At 39.2% G+C, this 17,939-nt stretch overlaps 1 long non-coding RNA gene across 3 annotated transcripts in view; it reads right to left on the minus strand.

The window, feature by feature from the left end:
• LOC105746014 (uncharacterized) overlaps positions 1–17,939 on the minus strand; it is a 116,134-nt gene that overhangs the window by 81,341 nt on the left and 16,854 nt on the right. Inside the window, exon 1 of one of the 3 annotated variants that reach the window (XR_011649392.1) lies at positions 4,697–4,818. The exons of the other annotated variants lie outside the window; for them this stretch is intronic. This is a non-coding gene — a long non-coding RNA (uncharacterized lncRNA). Of the gene's footprint in view, positions 1–4,696; positions 4,819–17,939 lie in introns of those variants that run through there. 3 annotated transcript variants of the gene reach the window in all.

A 17,939-nucleotide genomic window follows, 5' to 3' on the forward strand; every position in this document is an offset into this window, starting at 1 on the left:
CACTGATCTTGCTCTCTTCCACCTGGAGCATTCTCTACTCTTTTCTATAACTTATCCCTTAAGACTAGGCTTAACTCACTTCCCCCTATTATTGTGCACTTCATTCTATAGCAAAACACTATAGACAAATGCACTGTCATTAAAAAGAGTTGAAATTATTAAAGAGTGGAATTTTAGAGGGAACTGATTACACAAATGATAGAAGAGTTGAGAAGCCAAATTGAGTAAGGTGACTCACAAGTCAGTAACAGGAGGAAGCTTCTGCCATCTTAGGGGTGGGGCTAACAATGGGAGGAAGTGTACTTCCAAGGCTGTGAAGCTAGGGTCTTTCACTGAGTGCTGGAACCATGGAAAAGACAGAGTTACTGTAAGAGACATAAGAAGAAATAGAAGTGAAAACACCTTGACTTCTCTTCTCTACTCTGACCTTACAATTTTTTACTACTGCTTCCTGTTGGTCATAACTGCTCAGAAGCTAAAGAACAAGGGAGCCTATATCAATGATACAGATCAGAGAATAAAAGGGGCAAGGGATGGATCTTAGAGTAAACAAGCAGTTGATAGAAATGGTGATTAACACATTCTTACATGGAGACACAGAAATCAATCTATATGCAATCATTTTCCCTTTAAAATGATTATAAAAGACTTTGGGATGACTTGTACATGGAAAACTACAAATTATTACTGAAAGAAATTAAAGAAGACCTACATAAATGGATGGAAGGACACGCCATGTTCATGGATTGGAAGACAAGTATTATTAAGATGTCAATTTGACCCAAAGGAACTTACAGATTCAATGCACTCACAATCAAATTTGCAACAGGCTTTGTTAAAGAAATGAAAAGCCAGTCATCAAATTTATATGGAAGGTTATGGAAACCCAAATAGCCAAAACAAAAACAAAATTGAAAAAGAATATAATAATTTTGCTAAAGGGTGTCAATGCAAAGTACCAGAAATATGTCAACTTTTATAAAGGGGGTTTATTTGGGGTAAAATCTTACAGTTCCAAGGCCATGCAAAGTTCAAATCAAGGCACCATCAGAGGTGCTTTCAAACCAAAGTCAGCTACTGTTGATCCTGACATTTTGCCACATGGTGAAGCAAGATGGCTGCTGATCTCTTCCCAGGTTTCTCCTCCCCCTCCAATCTTCCTCTCTCAGGCTCAGCTGCTCCGCTTCCTTCCTGATTTCAGTTGTAAGCTGGCTTATGGCTTGTCACTTAGGCCTTCTTATATCAGTCTTGGTTTTTCAGTTCTCTTTCCAGGGCCAGCAGTAAGCTATCAGGCAAATGGCTCATATCTCCCTGTGGCCTCAGCTGTTTGAAACTTCCCCTTTTCTATTACATGCCAGGTTCAAAAATGACAGAACTCTCTCTTTCCTTGTCTGTCTGAGTGATTGTCCAATTATATCAGACCTAGCAAGGGAACAGGGACTCAATCTGAGTCATGTCTTAAAACATAGTTCAACAAAAGCCCTATAGCAGTCTTATCAAGTAATCTAATCAAAGGCCCCTCAATTGAATTTAATGCAATTAAAGGGTATAATACCCAGAGGAAGAGATTAGTTCACAAACATAATCTTTCTCTTTTTTGGATTCATAAAATAATTTCAACTGCCACAAAGAAGAAAGAAGTTGAAGGGCACACACAAAAGAGTTTTAAAACTTATTACAAAGTTACAGTAATCCAGACAGCATGGTACTGGCATAATAGCAGACATACAGACTTTAGTATATATTTAATTTTAGTATATATTTAATTTAGTATATATTTAAATTTTTTCATAAAAACATCTATGAACCAATCCAATGAGAATCTTGATTGGCTCATTTGTTACCATCATATCAAAAAAATACTGGATACCATTGCCTAGAGAAACATCATCTCACTGACATTCTCCAAAACTGGCATGATATGACTAGAAATGAAATGTAGAAAACATAAAAACAAAATTATACTTACACTTTCAAGGAAATAAAAGACCACATTGTGAACTCAGCAAATATAGGGACCATTTTTAAGGACACGGATTGAAATAGAACTAAAATAGAAATTCTAGAATTGAAAATACAATAACCAAAATTAGACCTCAATATATGGGATTAAATTAAATTGTAAATAGCTGAAGAGAGATTTAATGAACTAGGAACTCATGAGCAATGTCAGGGAAAAAAAACTTAGGTTGAAGCATGAAGAGACGAAAGGTTGTAAAATATTTTTTAAAAAGAGTAAGAGGATAGAGAAGCGGATTTGGCTCAACTGATAGAGTGTCCGCCTACCACATGGGAGGTCCAGGGTTCAAACCCAGGGCCTCCTGACCCATGTGGTAGGCTGGCCCCCGCAATGCTGATGCGTGCAAGGAGTGCCCTGCCATGCAGGGGTGTCCCCCACATAGGGGAGCTACACACACAAGCAGTGTACCCCATAAGGAGAGCCACAACCCATGAAAAAAAAGTGCAGCCTGCCCAGGCATGGCACTGCACACACGGAGAGCTGACAGAGCAAAATGACTCAACAAAAAGAGACACAGATTCCCAGTGCCACTGACAAGAATACAAGCGGACACAGGAGAGCACACAGTGAATGGATACAGAGAACAGAAAACTTGAGGTGTGGGGGGGAAGGGGAGAGAAATAGATAAAAAATCAAAATAAAAAAAAAAGAGTAAGAGGATAGAAAAAATAGTGAGAAACTCTAAAATACTTCTGGAATCAGAGAGAGAAAAGAGAGAAAGAATGAGGTCAAAGCAACATTTAAAAAAAATAATGGCTGAAAAATTTCTAAAATGATGAAAAACAACAAATTATGGATTCAAAAAGCCCTATGAAATTCAAGCAGGATAAATTAAAAAATTCTCACTTAGGCAAATCATGGTAATACTCCTAAAAACCAAGTACAAAAAGAAATTTTTTAAATGTATCCAGAGTAAAAAAAAAAAGCCTTTAAAGAAGCAGTGAGACATACCCATCTTCTCAAAACAGAAAGCTGAAAGCCAGGTGTCAATGGAATGACTTCTTCAAAGTGGCTGCTGTTTGGGGGAAGGAAGAAGAGATTGGGAGGAGACATGCAGGGGACTCCTGGGCTGCTGTCAATATTTTACTTCTTGAACTGGGGGTGCTTACATGGATATCTCTTTGTGATACTCCATTGAGCAGTGAGTTGTCTATATATTTTATACACTTTTTTTTTATGTGTGTAACAGTTCACAGTAAGTTTAAAAAGTAGATTGTAGTGGAAAGAATTCTATCTTATTATTAATCATTCCATAACTGCCAGAATGTACCAGTTCTATTGGAAAGCAAACTTTATTGTATAGTGAAATCTGAGGCAAGAGAAGGAAAAAGCTGAAGAGTTGAGAAAAAAAGTTTTATGAGCCCCAAGAATGTAACTAAAAATAGCTTCATCTCCCCTCTCCTATTAATGTTCCTAAAAAAGCCGGGTTGTAGTAAACAGAAAAATATGCTAATTATGAATGTTTCATTAATAATATGTTAAAGATGCTTTTAAAGCTCTTAGTTGAGATGTTCAAAAGCCATTTTTCTCGAAATGCTTACTAGCCACCATCCACTGCTCTTTGTATTACTTCTCAAAATTTAATGAAGGGGAAAGATGCAATCTTTTAAAATTTTCCCAAATGTAGAGTAAAGCATCATTAATTTGTAGTATCTTAGATAATTTACTTTCTCTAAAATGAATTTGTATGCTATCAAAATTATAGGATGGGAAATGAATTGGTGGCATTCATTCTAGTGGTGGCAAGGTCTCATCATGCCACTTGTCATACTCCCCATAGTTGCCATGAAACATGAAGAGAAGCTAATTGCACATAGTAAGAGCTCTAATTGAAGAGTACCTGGCCATTACAGCCATTTCCACTTCCAGAAACATCCCAGCTGACATTTTTTATAGAAAAGCATAACTGAAAAGAGTGGGACTAATTGGAGCAGTTAATTAAAAACATACAATTAGTTTCCATGGCAGGGAAATCTACTTCTTATTTTCATTGCCTGGGGCCTGTGAGTGTTTTATTGGGTTTTACCACACTGGGGATTCTCTATGCTGATGATTAACAAGAAGAGGCTAATAAAAGAGGGGTTGAACTTACAGCCCAATCAGGTGATGGGACTTGGCCACTTTCCTTGGAAGTGAGCCGGGAACAGAGCAAAGACCAGGAGTCTGTATAGGAACACAGGGTGGAGTCTAAATGAGAGCCACTTGAGCAGAGAAATTGAATTTTCTTGCCAGTTTATCCTTCGGTAAAGACCTGAAGATACCTATCACTTGTCTACTTCCCAAGAAACAGAAGTGGAGAAGACTCGCCCATGATTACATTGTTGGCAGGGAAGAACACAGCTTCTTTGAAGCTAAGCATTGCTGCCACACAGCCAGAGGCTGAGAGTCAAGAAAGAGTCATATTCTCCTCTATTCACACCCTGATCTCACAAGGCCCTGAGCCAGCTCTCAACTGGAAACATGCCTAGCACATACCAATAGGCCAGGGGTGGGTGGTAGACCACAAACTCCTTTCTATATTTTTAAAATAAGGTATCAGACTGAAGCTTGCACTTGAGCTATCTGGACACAAAGAAACTGAAAATGAATAAGCGAATCAAAGTAATGAGGCTTATTAGTAAGGGCCTTTTCTAGAAAGGCTATATGATCTCATGTGTCCCTCTGCAGAGTACTTACCTGGGTTTTCCCTTGCAACCTTTTTCTGGACACTCTGGTACGAAATAACAGTCTGCGTGGACTCCCTTCTTCCTGTAATCAATTTCTGTTCCAAACATGGGTCGAGAATTGTGGCAACAAGGCTGTGTAAATGGATGCCCTTGTAAGTAATATGAATTAGGATACAAAGAATGTTCTTTTTCATATCTGCCTACGTGGTCTAATAAACATTGTATCTGCAAAAGAAAATGAACTTGGGAATTCTTGGTTACAAATAAACCAGGTCTTTGTTTCAGCATTTTAGTCAAGTCCAAAATTGTAATTATACATTTTTCCATTATATTTTGACAGACTTAAGATTACTGATGCAAAAATCTGACTGGTTCTATAAATTCTTACATATTTTAATAGAAACAATTAGCAGGTAACTAGAAAATAATGCAAAACCTGTCTAAAAATCTCTCAGATAAAAATTTGTGTCAGGAAATATTTGTGATGATTATACAGAGACAGGAGGTTAAATTTACCCTTACTGTCACACTTGACTCAATATTCAAAGCAACAAAGAACATTTGATATATTTCTTTTTAACCTCAACGTATTTGCACTACTTTGTGTCATCCCCCAGTTGATACATATAAATTATAACTGGACTTGTGTTTAATAAATATGTACATCACATAACTGATCAAAAAATTATGATGCTTCAGTAACTGATGCAAAATGCCAAAAGATTTTAATTGCTTTATATACCAAAGGCTTCTAAACTCACTTTTGAAAAACAAATTTAGGCACCGGTATAAGATTTGACAGCACAGAGTAAACAGATGTAACCTCAAATTGCATTCATTCCCAAAACTGTTTCAGTCACTAAGGGTGAGAGAAATTGTGTCATAATTAGAGTAGTATAGATGACATTTAGATGGCAAGAGATACCAACATGCTGTATCAGCCTCCATTCCTTATCAGAACTGCCAGGGAGATAACTCCACAACAAACAATGGCAACTAGAGAGCAAATAACTATCTCTAAGTGTGTTTGGTGCCCCCAAATCAGCACTGAAGGCTTGGAGAAGTTGGTATGACCAATAACCCCCATGCCTTGTTTTCTCTATTTTAATTAAGCCTCAACAGATTTAGACTGAAACCAGCTGACCTACCAGCATAAGGCAGAAACATATTCAAAGTCAGACAATAAGAAGGAGTGACCTGGCCAAGAACTGCTCCAAGTCTGACCATTGTCACAAAAAGAAAGAGAATAAAAGTGAAATAGCAAGATGGTTGGGCCTTGTCCTAATTAGGAATAGTCCTGGCGTTTCTAATCTAGACCTAACATGGAATAGGAAACAGCAAGCTATAATCAATGGCTAAATGCATTGAAGAAATTTGGGTCTGGCAGAAATGCTTTCAACTGAAAGTAATGGAAAATCCAGCTATTATTGACTTAACTAGGAGTTTGGTCTCCTCACTCTTGGGAGTTTGCAAGACCACAACCAAGTTCTGTGATTTGCTAAGAAGATACTTTTCACTGGACTCACAGCTATACTTTATTACAGTAAAAGGAAATAAAGCAAAGGCAGCCAAAGAAAAGGATGCATGGAATGAAGTTTGAAGGAAAGAGGTACAAGCTTCCAGAATCCTCTCCCAGTGAATCACACAGAAAGCACTAACTCCTCAGGAAAGAGTTGTGACAACAAATGTGAAGTACTCTCCACCTGGGAAACTCATTAGAGACTCAGTGCTCAAGGTGTTTTTTTTTTTTAATATATTTTTTATACAGGGATGGTCATTTGGGCACCATCTGCCCTGCACATACAGGAATTATAGAGTCCCAGAAGGAAAGCAGGTATTCAAAATAAACCATATTATTTATACAAACAGCTTAGGAAAAGTGAGCCATTTTAATCAAGTAATGGTGGGAACCCTCCTGAAATTAAAATTTCCAGGTGCCAGTCAAGGCCAACCTTGCAAGCCGGCCTCTGAAGGAGAGCAGTCAGTCTCAGACCTGCTGTATTAACTCTTTCTGCACACTCACACAACAAGAAGTCTGGATGCAGGTAATGGTTAGTGCTGGCTCAGCAGCTCAAAGGTGTCAGGGGCCATGTCTCTTATATTCTCTTGGCCTTTCTGTCGGGTAAACATCAGGTTTGTTACCCATCAAAAGTCCAGGCATCACACATGCATTCAGTACTAGAAGGGAAGGGAGTTCTAGTATCACTGTGCCTTTATTCAGAAAATGAAACTCTTCCCTAAAGCTCTCAGCATAATTTTGTTTGCATGTAATTAGACAAACTAATGTCATAACGGGCATTCTTAGCTGCAAGAGGGTATGGGGAAATGAATACTTGGGGAGGTGCGAAAGGAGTTCTGAATATTTGGGGAGGTAGAGAAGAGCAAGGGGGTAGAGTAGGGACTGGATAGAAATGAAGAAAGGATAGCCTATGAGCCTATGAGAAGATTACATAGGTAAATATAAGGCATCAAGTTTTGAGGTAGAATCATTAGAAGTGAGGAAGAAGCATCCTCTGCCCATATTTCCCCCACACAGGAAAATATTTTATGAAAGAGCAGAACATTACACATCAACTTACACTAACAAGTTGAACAAATTGGTTTCCCTGAAATAACTCAAACAAAAGCAGGATCCAGAACATGTCTGGAGCTTTATCAAACCCAAGAGGCCAAACTGGCAGACTATTTATACACTTATTTAGTATTTTTATCTACCAAACAACAAAAAAAGTGGGAAAGTGGCTGTGGCTCAATCAGTTGGGCTCCTGTCTACCATATGGGAGGCCCTGGGTTTGTGTCCCGGGGCCTCCTTGTGAAAGCAGACTCACCTGCCCACTGCGGAGTGCCGCCCAGCCCGCGTGCACTGTGGAGACTCACCTGCCCACTGCGGAGTGCCGCCCAGCCCGCGTGCACTGTGGAGACTCACCTGCCCACTGCGGAGTGCCGCCCAGCCCGCGTGCACTGTGGAGACTCACCTGCCCACTGCGGAGTGCCGCCCAGCCCGCGTGCACTGTGGAGACTCACCTGCCCACTGCGGAGTGCCGCCCAGCCCGCGTGCACTGTGGAGAGCCGACTCAGCAAAGTGACATAACAAAAAAGGAGACAAGCAAAAACACAGAAGAGCACACGGCAAATGGACACAGGGAGCAGACAGCAAGCAAGCCACAAGGCAGGGGGGTATAAAAAAATAAAAATGTTTTAAAAGGTAGGAAAACAGTGCCACACTGAGACATGAAAGAAACTCTTGCACTGACAATAGATGGCCTAGTATTGAAAATGCCTTAATAAATGAAATATTTGATAATCAAGCTCTATTCAATAGTGATTAGAAAGGTAAGACAACTGAATTTTACTACTTCTAAAAGAATCTCAGAGATACAAAGCTTAGAGATGAAATGGGGAAAGGTAGAAAAGACCCTGCAAAAAAGCTTTTCTGAAAACTAATTAGTGTGATTCCAAGTATATGAAAATGCACTTGGGAGAAAACAGTTTGACCAGGACCATATTTTCACAATATGTTTTTCAAACAAATGAGACAAACTTATACTATTTAGATTCAAATTTGCCTTGATACCAAAGGGCTTTGAAGTAGAATATTTTTTCATTTTACTCAGTTAGTAAAGTGGTCTGGAACTCTCTCTATTCATTAGGCTTATTTGGGGGCTTCTAAAGTTATAGATGCTTGGCCCCAACGCAAGAGCTTCTGATTTACTTGGATCAAGTAGAGCTCAACCAGAGGTGCATTTGTTTGTTTGTTCAAAGCTTCCCATGTTGATTCCAATTTGAATACAGAGTCGAGACCACTAGGCGTAAAAAGTACGTTCAGGGTGCAGTGAAGTCAGAGCACTCATAAACACTAATCAGTGAAAATTACCATCATCTGTCTACAAAGAAATTTGGCAATGTATCAAATGCCTTAACAGATTGGTTCCATTTCTAGGAATTTATCCTAAAGATATGGACAGAGCATCAAAAATTAATATACTTAAATGCTTATTGAAACATTATTTTATTAGAGAAATATCCAATAATTAAATCATCTGGCATATTTATGTTCAAACATTTTCAAAGAAAAACTTCAAAAATGAGAAACTACTAATGAAATTTATGTAAAAGGAGGATAAAATGTATATATTATGGTAAGATTCAAATTGTTAAAACACAATAAAAAACAAAGAAAGCACATCAAAATAACAGTAGTCTTCTCTATATAGTGGGATTACATTGGTAATAGTCATTTATTATACTTTTTTGTATTTTTCATATATTCTGTGTGCATATGTTAAGTTTACAGTCAGAAAAATAGACATTTCTTTACAAAGGCTTTGGCTGTAGCATTTAAAGCCTTTGGCTGTAGCATTTGCAGGTCTCACGTTTGGTTGGAAACCCCTAGTCTGATTACTACCATATTAACTGAATACAGAGACTTCAAGTTTGAAAAATATCAGTTCTCATTATTAAATGATTAGGTTCAAGAAGTTGGGGGTGAAGTACTCTAAATATTTAAGAATCTTCTCTAGCTCCTTTATGAAATTAGCTCTTCTATTTTATATAAAATATAATCACCAAAAATACAATTGTTAAAGGAACACAACTCTATATTCAGTATGTATATAACAAGATTAGGTCTATTTTCTATACTATTGTGCCAAAGCTGTTAAGCTTCTATGGAAACTTTAACCAGAACTATTTTTTAAATGTTAAATATACCTGATAATCCATGACACAAAAAAACGGTATAGGGAAGTTATGGTCATCCATTTGTAAATGATGTTCCTACAGAACTTTATTTTCCTTTATTCTCTCTGTCCCTATCATCCTTCCCCCAAAAAAACTGGTCCACTGCTCCTCTGAACCATAATATTTACATTTACAGTATTTAGTTTTGTTTCATGGACACTCACAGCTGAGCCAAGCGCTTGGGACACTGGATTCTAACTTTACTTCCCCAGGGAAACAACTGGCCCAATATCACGGTTATTGAGTTATTGCTGTTTTCATGACTTGGGGTAACGACGGGTAAAGGCCCCTAATTTAAGCCATTTCAGAAACTATCCTGTCAGGTATGGACATGAGTCCACTCTGAGTCACTGTGCTACAGAGAAAGATGGAAGAGGAAAACCTCCGTTCCCATACTGTGCTGGCAGGGAAGGTAGGAGGAGAGAATGCCCAGGCTACCAGTGCTACAGGCTAAGGACCACTTAGCAGCCATGGGGAAGACAAAGGGCTATTTCTCAAACTTGGTTTGAGAGAGCCAGACTTGAGCTTTTACTGCTCAAGTCATATGCTTGAATTTGTTTAGGGAAAGAAGGAGCAGGTAGTTACCACCAGACATCCACAGAGGAATACTACAGTTTATATGGATTAGGTTCAGCCTAATTAGTGCATGGAAGATGCCAATGTAAAGGCAGGTGGGATTAGAGAGTCTCCATTTCTGAAGAGCAAAGATGGTGGGATGCAGACTGTATCCCAGGCAGGCCTAGCAAACGACAGCGTACAAAACAAGCAGTCTTTGAACATATCTTATCTGCCCTTCAGGTTGGTCGCTTCCCTAGCACCAACTCCAGATCCTGTCTCTTGCTTTCAAGTAATTGTCAGCTCATTCCCATTAACTCTAAAATGGTAAAGGGGCTGGCTGGCAGCCCCCCAAGTGATGACCCACGGTTGGAGGCAAGGGAGATGCAGGCCAAGCAGTTTCCTTCTTCCCAACAGTAGCTTCTGTAAAATGGGCCTTGGGCAGCTCCATCTCTCTGTCATCATCCTAGGAAGTGGAGAGCCGTGCTAGAACTGCAGGGATCTCAGAAATCATTGAAGACCTCACTTAAATATTAAGTGAACAAATCACAACACTGTGTTTTCTCTGAAACTACTATCTGAACTGTACAAATAGTTCACCCAACCCCCATCCCAACTCTGCTCACACCCCAGAAATTCAGCATGCATCTAAGACTTTGATCGTTAAGATAATATAAATAATCACTTTAAAATAACAAGCAATTACTGAACACTTACTATGCTTCAGGCACAGTGCTAAAACTTGAATTGAATTTGAGGATATCATCACCATCAATTCCCAGAAATACAAACACTCTCAGATAGGTGAAAGGTTTTGTCCCACTTCACAAAACAAGAATGGGTGCGGCCAAGATCAAACTCAGGCAGTTCCTGACAGAGCTTTGGTTTGAACTACTAAGCTGTGATAGGAGGAGGATGAGAGGAAGCAGGGAAAGAAGGCAGAGGAAGGACTGTAATAGTGCTTCTTCTATGCCAACCTCTTTGCTAAGCACTTTTCAGGTTACCTCTGATATCACAACAATCTAAGATAGGTTTGTGTCATCGACCCACATTTTACACATGAGAAAACTGAGGCTAAAATGGGTTGGATGATTTGCCTAAGGTCCCCCAGCAGGTAAATACCGACAAAGCATTGGAATCCAGACAGCCAACTCTGCTGTTATTCAATGCAATATTCTTGCTGCTGCCAGAAAGTGGCACTCACTGAGAGATCGGGTTGGTGATTTTAACCTTGAGCATATTCTAACTTTTAAAAGGATAAGGAATGTTGTCATTTTGGCCTCTCTTTGTTTATGTTATTTGGTTTGTTTTCCTTAAAAAGCATGAAAGAGAGACACACTCTGACTTAACGTTAAATAGCTACAGCCCAACAGTACAGAGAAAAAGTAGATCAATTACTCTTCCTCATGGACCACAAGTTTAATCGCTGGGGTCTTATGAGATCAAAGAAAGCTAAAATTGGAATATGTAAAAATAGAGATAGAGTTTTTCCTTAGTAATATTATCTTTTTATAGACTGGAAATGGAATTTTCCCCCCACAGAGAATATTATCCAGAGAAAGAGTCCTGAATTTCAGACACTGGTGGAGACTATTATCCACCATATTATTTCCCTGGTATTTGATGAGAGTGAGAAGGGATGATAAAAATTTTGGCAAGTTTTATACAAAGCTGATCAATATTTTCCATTTCCTCATTTATGTGCCACTACAATTCACCAGCTAGGAGGACAAGTTAACCAGGTACAGCATAAGAAAGAGAACAAAGCAAATCCATAAGTCAAGGTAAAGGGAGAAGGAAAAAAATAAATGAAAGAAGCTGAAAGAAGAAGGGTTAGAAGAATCAAAAGAACAAGACACACATAGTGCAGCTTATAAATTGACCTCTTGGTGGAGCAAGTGAGGAGGTGCCCCGCAAACACCCAGCACTTACCTAGGATCATCAATCTCAGTCTCTGTGTCATTGCCACTTGTTTCTGAAGCTGTAGAAAGCAGAGGTTTCAGGTCCCAGACTCAGCACCAAGAGGGAATTAAAGGAGATCCTTAGAACTGTGGCCAATTTCAACATCTGTTCCTTCTAAGGTCTGCCCTAGTGGTCAGACCAGTAAAGCTGAGATTAGCAGCTCAGATTCCAGGCTCCCTGACACTTCTCTCTTGGCATCTTGCTTGCTTAGTCTCAATGTAACCCCTAAGATCTGCGAGTTGGCAGTAATAGAACGAAGCTGTAAAGATCTAGAGCCAAAGTCAAATCTTAGCCAGGTGGATAACCAGGCCCTACCTACCTCCTAGCTAGCTGTGTTGGGCTGGGATGAGGAGACTGGATTAGAGCCCACTGCTGAGTTTCCTCACCTAAACTGAGCAGAGCTGGGGGATGGTGCAGATTTAAAAATACCAAAACCAAGCCATCACACCACCGGGAGTCAGGAATCAGCCATGAGGCCAGGATTAGACACATGAACATTAAAATCTGTAAGAATTAAAGAGAACAATAGAGAATGAGGTCAGGAATGCTTAAATCCTGAGGCAGGTTTCCCGGAAAAGAAGATCCAAGTCTCTAAAGGTCTAGCTGCCTGTACAGATGGGAGACAGAGAGAATCTCAACAAAGAGTGCCTACAGGCTAGGCTCCTACACCTAATTCTTCCTAACTATATTAACCCCCTGGCAGTCGGTCTGCATATTTCCCCATACAATTTAGGTAAGAGTGGATGTTTATTAATTTTGCTTCTGGAATATCTTCAACCCCAATCTAGCACACAGCCCTCATCAACATGTAATGAAGTAATGACCCAAAGCAAGAGAGCATCCTTCTGTGAGATCCTGTTGACATGGCTGTACAGACAAAGAAGGGCCATCAGATGAATCATTTGGTCATATGAAACACTTGATAGGGGTTACCTCTGGGAGGGGGAGAATGGCATCAATTTTTTAAATTTTATCTGTAATGTTAAATTTCATCTAAAAAGTCAAGTTTGGGGTTTAAAATGCTAATTATAAATTTTACATGGTGAAAATACAATGTTTGTCCCTGTACTTTGCTATATACTTTTAAAATTTACTGAAATAAAAAAAGATGAGAGGGAGGGAAGGCAAGGCAGTGGTGGGTAAGAAGAGGGTAGGATGAGAAGGAGGAAGGGACGGGAAGTAGGGAGGACACTTTCAGGTTGAAAGGTGCATGAGGCTATTAGCGAACCCAATGGTAAGCTGACCCTGAAACTCAGCTCTATTAGAGATTTAAAGTACCCAAACTAAAGGAAGAATGAAGCAAAGTTCTAGAAGCCATGAATATAGAGACATAAATTCTTAGCATTCAAGGAAAGACACAGAAAAGTCTCTCTAGAAACTGCTACCAGTGGCTCCAAAGGAGAAAAGGGAAATACAGTCAACAGGTAGAGTCTACTGTAACCCCAGAATTCCAGGGAGCTGGCAATCATCTGGAACTCTCATCCAATATTTTTAATTCCTTCATATAGTCTATCATGGAAGGGTTTCTCTGGCTTTAAAATAGAAGCCAATGAGAAAAGAGAATTTACTTTACAGTTAAGTTCTGAATCAATTTGTCAGGAAATTAACCTTTTCTATGATGGAGTACACACACTGTGTTTATGTTTCTGAAACAAAAGTATGGGCAGTAAATACACCTGGTGACAGCATGCTAGAAACACAAAAACCCATTCCATTTTTATATAGACAAAGAAAATGGTGTTTGTTCTTGTAGGACTTTATTATCCAGTAGTGGAAAGTTGCAGCTTATATGCAATTTGCAATGCTGGAGAGGAGAAAAATTTTCAAATATGTATTGATTGTTTCCTTTCATTAACTGAATACTGGGTAATAGAGGAGTCTTCATAACTGCAGGCAAAAATACATCCTCTCATTAATCCAAGCTGCTTAATTAAATCAACTGAAGGGTTTTAATTTTATAATGTCTTTTCAAATACATATAGTCATTTATTGGGAAGGGAAGATTTGAGATGGCTGAAGTCACATTTGATTGAATTCCTTTAAAAGAAATATTCTCTTACTACAAAAGGGTTTATGTCTGAGACAATCCACTGAATGATTCCCCTCCCCCTACTTCTTAAGGCTGTCAGAGAACAAAGCAATCAAACACAGTGGGACTGATTTCTTTAAGCCATATATGATGAAAAGAAAAAAGATTAGCCTCCTCACTTGATAGTCACACTTCGGTCCCTGCCTGGAGAAGATAGAATTTTACCAGAGCATCTGGCCAGCAGAAAATGACCACAGTTTAAGAAAATGGATTTATACATCTCTTCCTGGAACAGAACGTAATTCCACATAGCAGAAAAAAGGGACATGCTTCAAAAGAATACAATAAAGGTACAATAAAATATGTATAAGGGGAAAAAAGTAATAGCAGAACCCAGAGGTCATTCAAGAAAAGGACAGGTATCACACATGCTTATGTTTCAAAAATATCATAGGAGATCCACTTGTTCTTTGAAATACACATAAGAATGAATCTCTAATTCCACATTCAGCAGGGAGCCCCAAGAAGGCATTAAATTCTCTTGGAGCTATGTTCTCAAGTCATCTCTTTTCCTGTTTTGCTGAACTCCTCTCCTCACACTCAAGTCTCACCTCCAGTAACCCCTCTGGTCTCTTTACCTCCAATCCATTTAAACAGCCTCTTTGCCTAATTTTCCCAAAACATCAGTCACTCAAGGCATGGGGGTGTATAACATATTCTATTGAAGGTCTGAAACCATGCAAGAATTAACCACAGCACCCCACAGCACACAGCCTAAAAACTGAGCATTAAGTATCTCTCTTCTTACAAATCCTTTAGCCCCCTCTGCCAAAAATCTCTTACTGACTTTATTAGTTAGGGTTCTCTAGGGAAGCAGAATCAATAGGAGGTATCTGTAAATAGTACGAGATTGTGTAAGAGTCTCTCACATGACCATGGGGGTGCTCAAGTCCCGGTTCCGCAGGCACGCTGCAAACCAGGCGCACCAACGAAAGCCCAATGAAGATGCTTGATGAGTTTCCGAGGGACGTTGGCTATCCAAAGACGAGCTGGGAAACTCTCTTTGAACACTGAAATCACTTCCACTTTTAAGGCATTCAAATGATTGGATAAAGCCTCACTCATTGCTGACAGCAATCTCTCTGATTGCTGTAATGTAACCAGTCATCTATGCAGTAAAGTCACTGGTGACTGAAGTCCATAAACATCCTTGTATTACAATTAGCCCAGTGTTTGCTTGACCAAACAACTGGGCACAATTACCTGGACGAGTTGGCTCATTAGCCTAATCATCACACTGACTAATGTTACTCCACGAGACCCCTGCCTGACCCCCTTCCCCAATTACTCAAGAAGTCCCGCTCTCTGATTTTCAGATCTCCAAAGTCCTATTCAGAGCCAAATGGCTCTGCCCAAGACATTTTTTTCCCACTGACTTTTTCTAAGTCACATCACTGGAAGTGAGAAATAGAAAGGAATGATCTTTCACTCTCAGGAGAGTGTATTTGTGTATTTTGCTAAATAAAAGGAGAGACCAGAGTTATATTTGCATTCTCTTGAGGATCTATGTGACTCTGATCTACTATTATTTTAAATGTCAGGGAGTAAAACCCATTCTTATTTAAAATAGTGAAATATATTCCTAATCAAAATAAGCAGCTATCAACCTCTCTATCATGTGGTTGTAAAAGCAGCACAGAATATATATATATGTATTCATGTATATATAGGTATGTACATATGTATGTGTGTATATGCACACACACACACACCAGGAAACTGAAACCTTGGACATTACAGCAGTCTTAGCACCAGTGAAGTGTTGTAAGTGCCAGTCAAAGCTTTGTGCACCTCAGTCACTACGCCATGTGATTTTGATCCCTTGATTAGAAATATTTTTCTTAAAAAGAAAACAAGCTAAAGGGCAAGAATGCGTCTTAAAGACTCTTATAATGTACCAATTAAATCTTCCTTTGCTAATTTTACAACTTTTTTTACGTTTTGACCTTTTTAGAGGATGTGCTAAAGATTACAGTATGCATATTAGCTTACCACAATCTACTTTGGATCAATACTAATTATGGTAAAGTATAAAAATTGTGTTGCAGTATAGCTCCATTTCACCTCACCCTCCTTTGTGCAAACACTATCATATATGTTCCCGCTATACATGTTGTAAACATAAAAATACAGTGTTACAATTATTGCTTTATATAATGTTTAGGTCTTTCAAGAAAATAAACAAGAAAAGTGCATTTATAGACCCTTTCATATTAACTTACATATTTACCATTTCTGATGCTCTTCGTTTCTTCCTGTGGATTTGAGTTCTTTTTTTTTTAAGATTTATGTATTTATTTCTCCCCCCTCCCTCCATTGTCTGCTCTCTGTGTCCATTCATCACGGGTTCTTCTGTGTCTGCTTCTATTCTCATCAGTAGCTCTGGGAACTGATCCTGGGACCTTCCAGAGTGGGAGAGAGGCAATCATTCTCTTGCACCACCCCAGCTCCCTGATCTGCTAAGTCTCTCATTGTCTCTCCTCTGTGTCTCTTTTTGTTGCATCATTTTGCTGCATCAGCTCTCTGTGCGGGGCGGCGCTCCTGCGTGGGGCAGCACTCCTGTGTGGGCCAGCACTCCGCATGGGCTGGCACTTCATGTGGGCCAGCTTGCCTTCACCAAGAGGCCCCAGGCATCAAACCCTGGACTTCCCATATGGTAGATGGAACCCAATTGCTTGAGCCACAACCACTTCCCTTGAGTTACGTTTTGATGTTATTTCCTTTCAGGCTAGAGGACTTCTTTAGCATTTCTGGCAACAAGTTTTCTCTGTTTTTGTTTATCTCGGCAAGTCTTTATTTCATCTTTATTTTTGAAGGCTAGTTTTACTGGGAAAATAGAATTCTTGTCTGCCAGGTTTTTTCTATCAGCACCTTGAATATGTCATTCCACTGCCTACTGGCCTCCATTGTTTGTGATGTCAGCCATCAATTTTATTAATGCTTTCCTGTATATGTCATTTTTCCCTTGCTTCTTTCAAGATTTTTTCATTGTCTTTCAAAAATTTAAATATCAGGTAGGTACATGTAAGCCTAGGTAACATGTCCACACATGCATTTTGTTTGTAAAGAAATGAAGTTCACACAGTAATATAAAATGTAATAACTTTTTTAGACTGCTTATTTAAGTGAAAAATGATATAAAATTGCCTGCATATTCTGATTATGTTAGCTTTATTCATGAGGAAAAGAAGAAAGGAAATATATAAAAAACGTGAATAGTGGTTATATTAAGGTAATAAAATCTTCCGTGTCCCCCAAATTTTCTGCATTTCCTTTGTTGTATTTGCCCTTTCCATGCTTAGGTGGTGGCCTTCTCTTCTGGTCCCCAAAACTTTGGACTCCCATTTTATAAGGGAATATCCTCTCTGCCCCAGCTTCGTGAACAGTTTAAAGCCTGTGGTTCTGCATTTTGCCATCTGCAGAAAAGAGGTGCATTCCAGTTATTTATCAGAGAAGATGACCTCTAACTCTCTTCTGCTCAATATCTCACAAAAGTTCAGTTGAAAATGAATACCATGAAGGAAGATTGCCTAGAGGTTATTTCTTCTCAAAATTATATTTTGGCAAAACGCCAAGAATGAGGACTGTTACATAAAGCAGTTCTATTAAACTCAATGGCAGACACTGTGGTGCAACTGAGAAAGCTGATCATCAGTATTCAAAATATCCTCTTCATGAGTACCCGTGAGAAAACTTACTTCTGTTTTCAGTGCCAGGGACAACTAACTGCCTCCTAAGAAACTCCATTTTATTAAAATCATATGAGGGAAGTGGACGTGGCTCAACTGATAGAGCGACCGTCTACCATATGGAGAATCCAGGGTTCAATCCCCAGGGCCTCCTGACCCGTGTGGTGAGCTGGCCCATGCACAGTGCTGCCGTGCACAAGGAGTGCCGTGCCATGCAG

Source organism: Dasypus novemcinctus, chromosome 8, assembly GCF_030445035.2.
Source record: "Dasypus novemcinctus isolate mDasNov1 chromosome 8, mDasNov1.1.hap2, whole genome shotgun sequence".
In the NCBI taxonomy this organism is placed as follows: domain Eukaryota; kingdom Metazoa; phylum Chordata; class Mammalia; order Cingulata; family Dasypodidae; genus Dasypus; species Dasypus novemcinctus.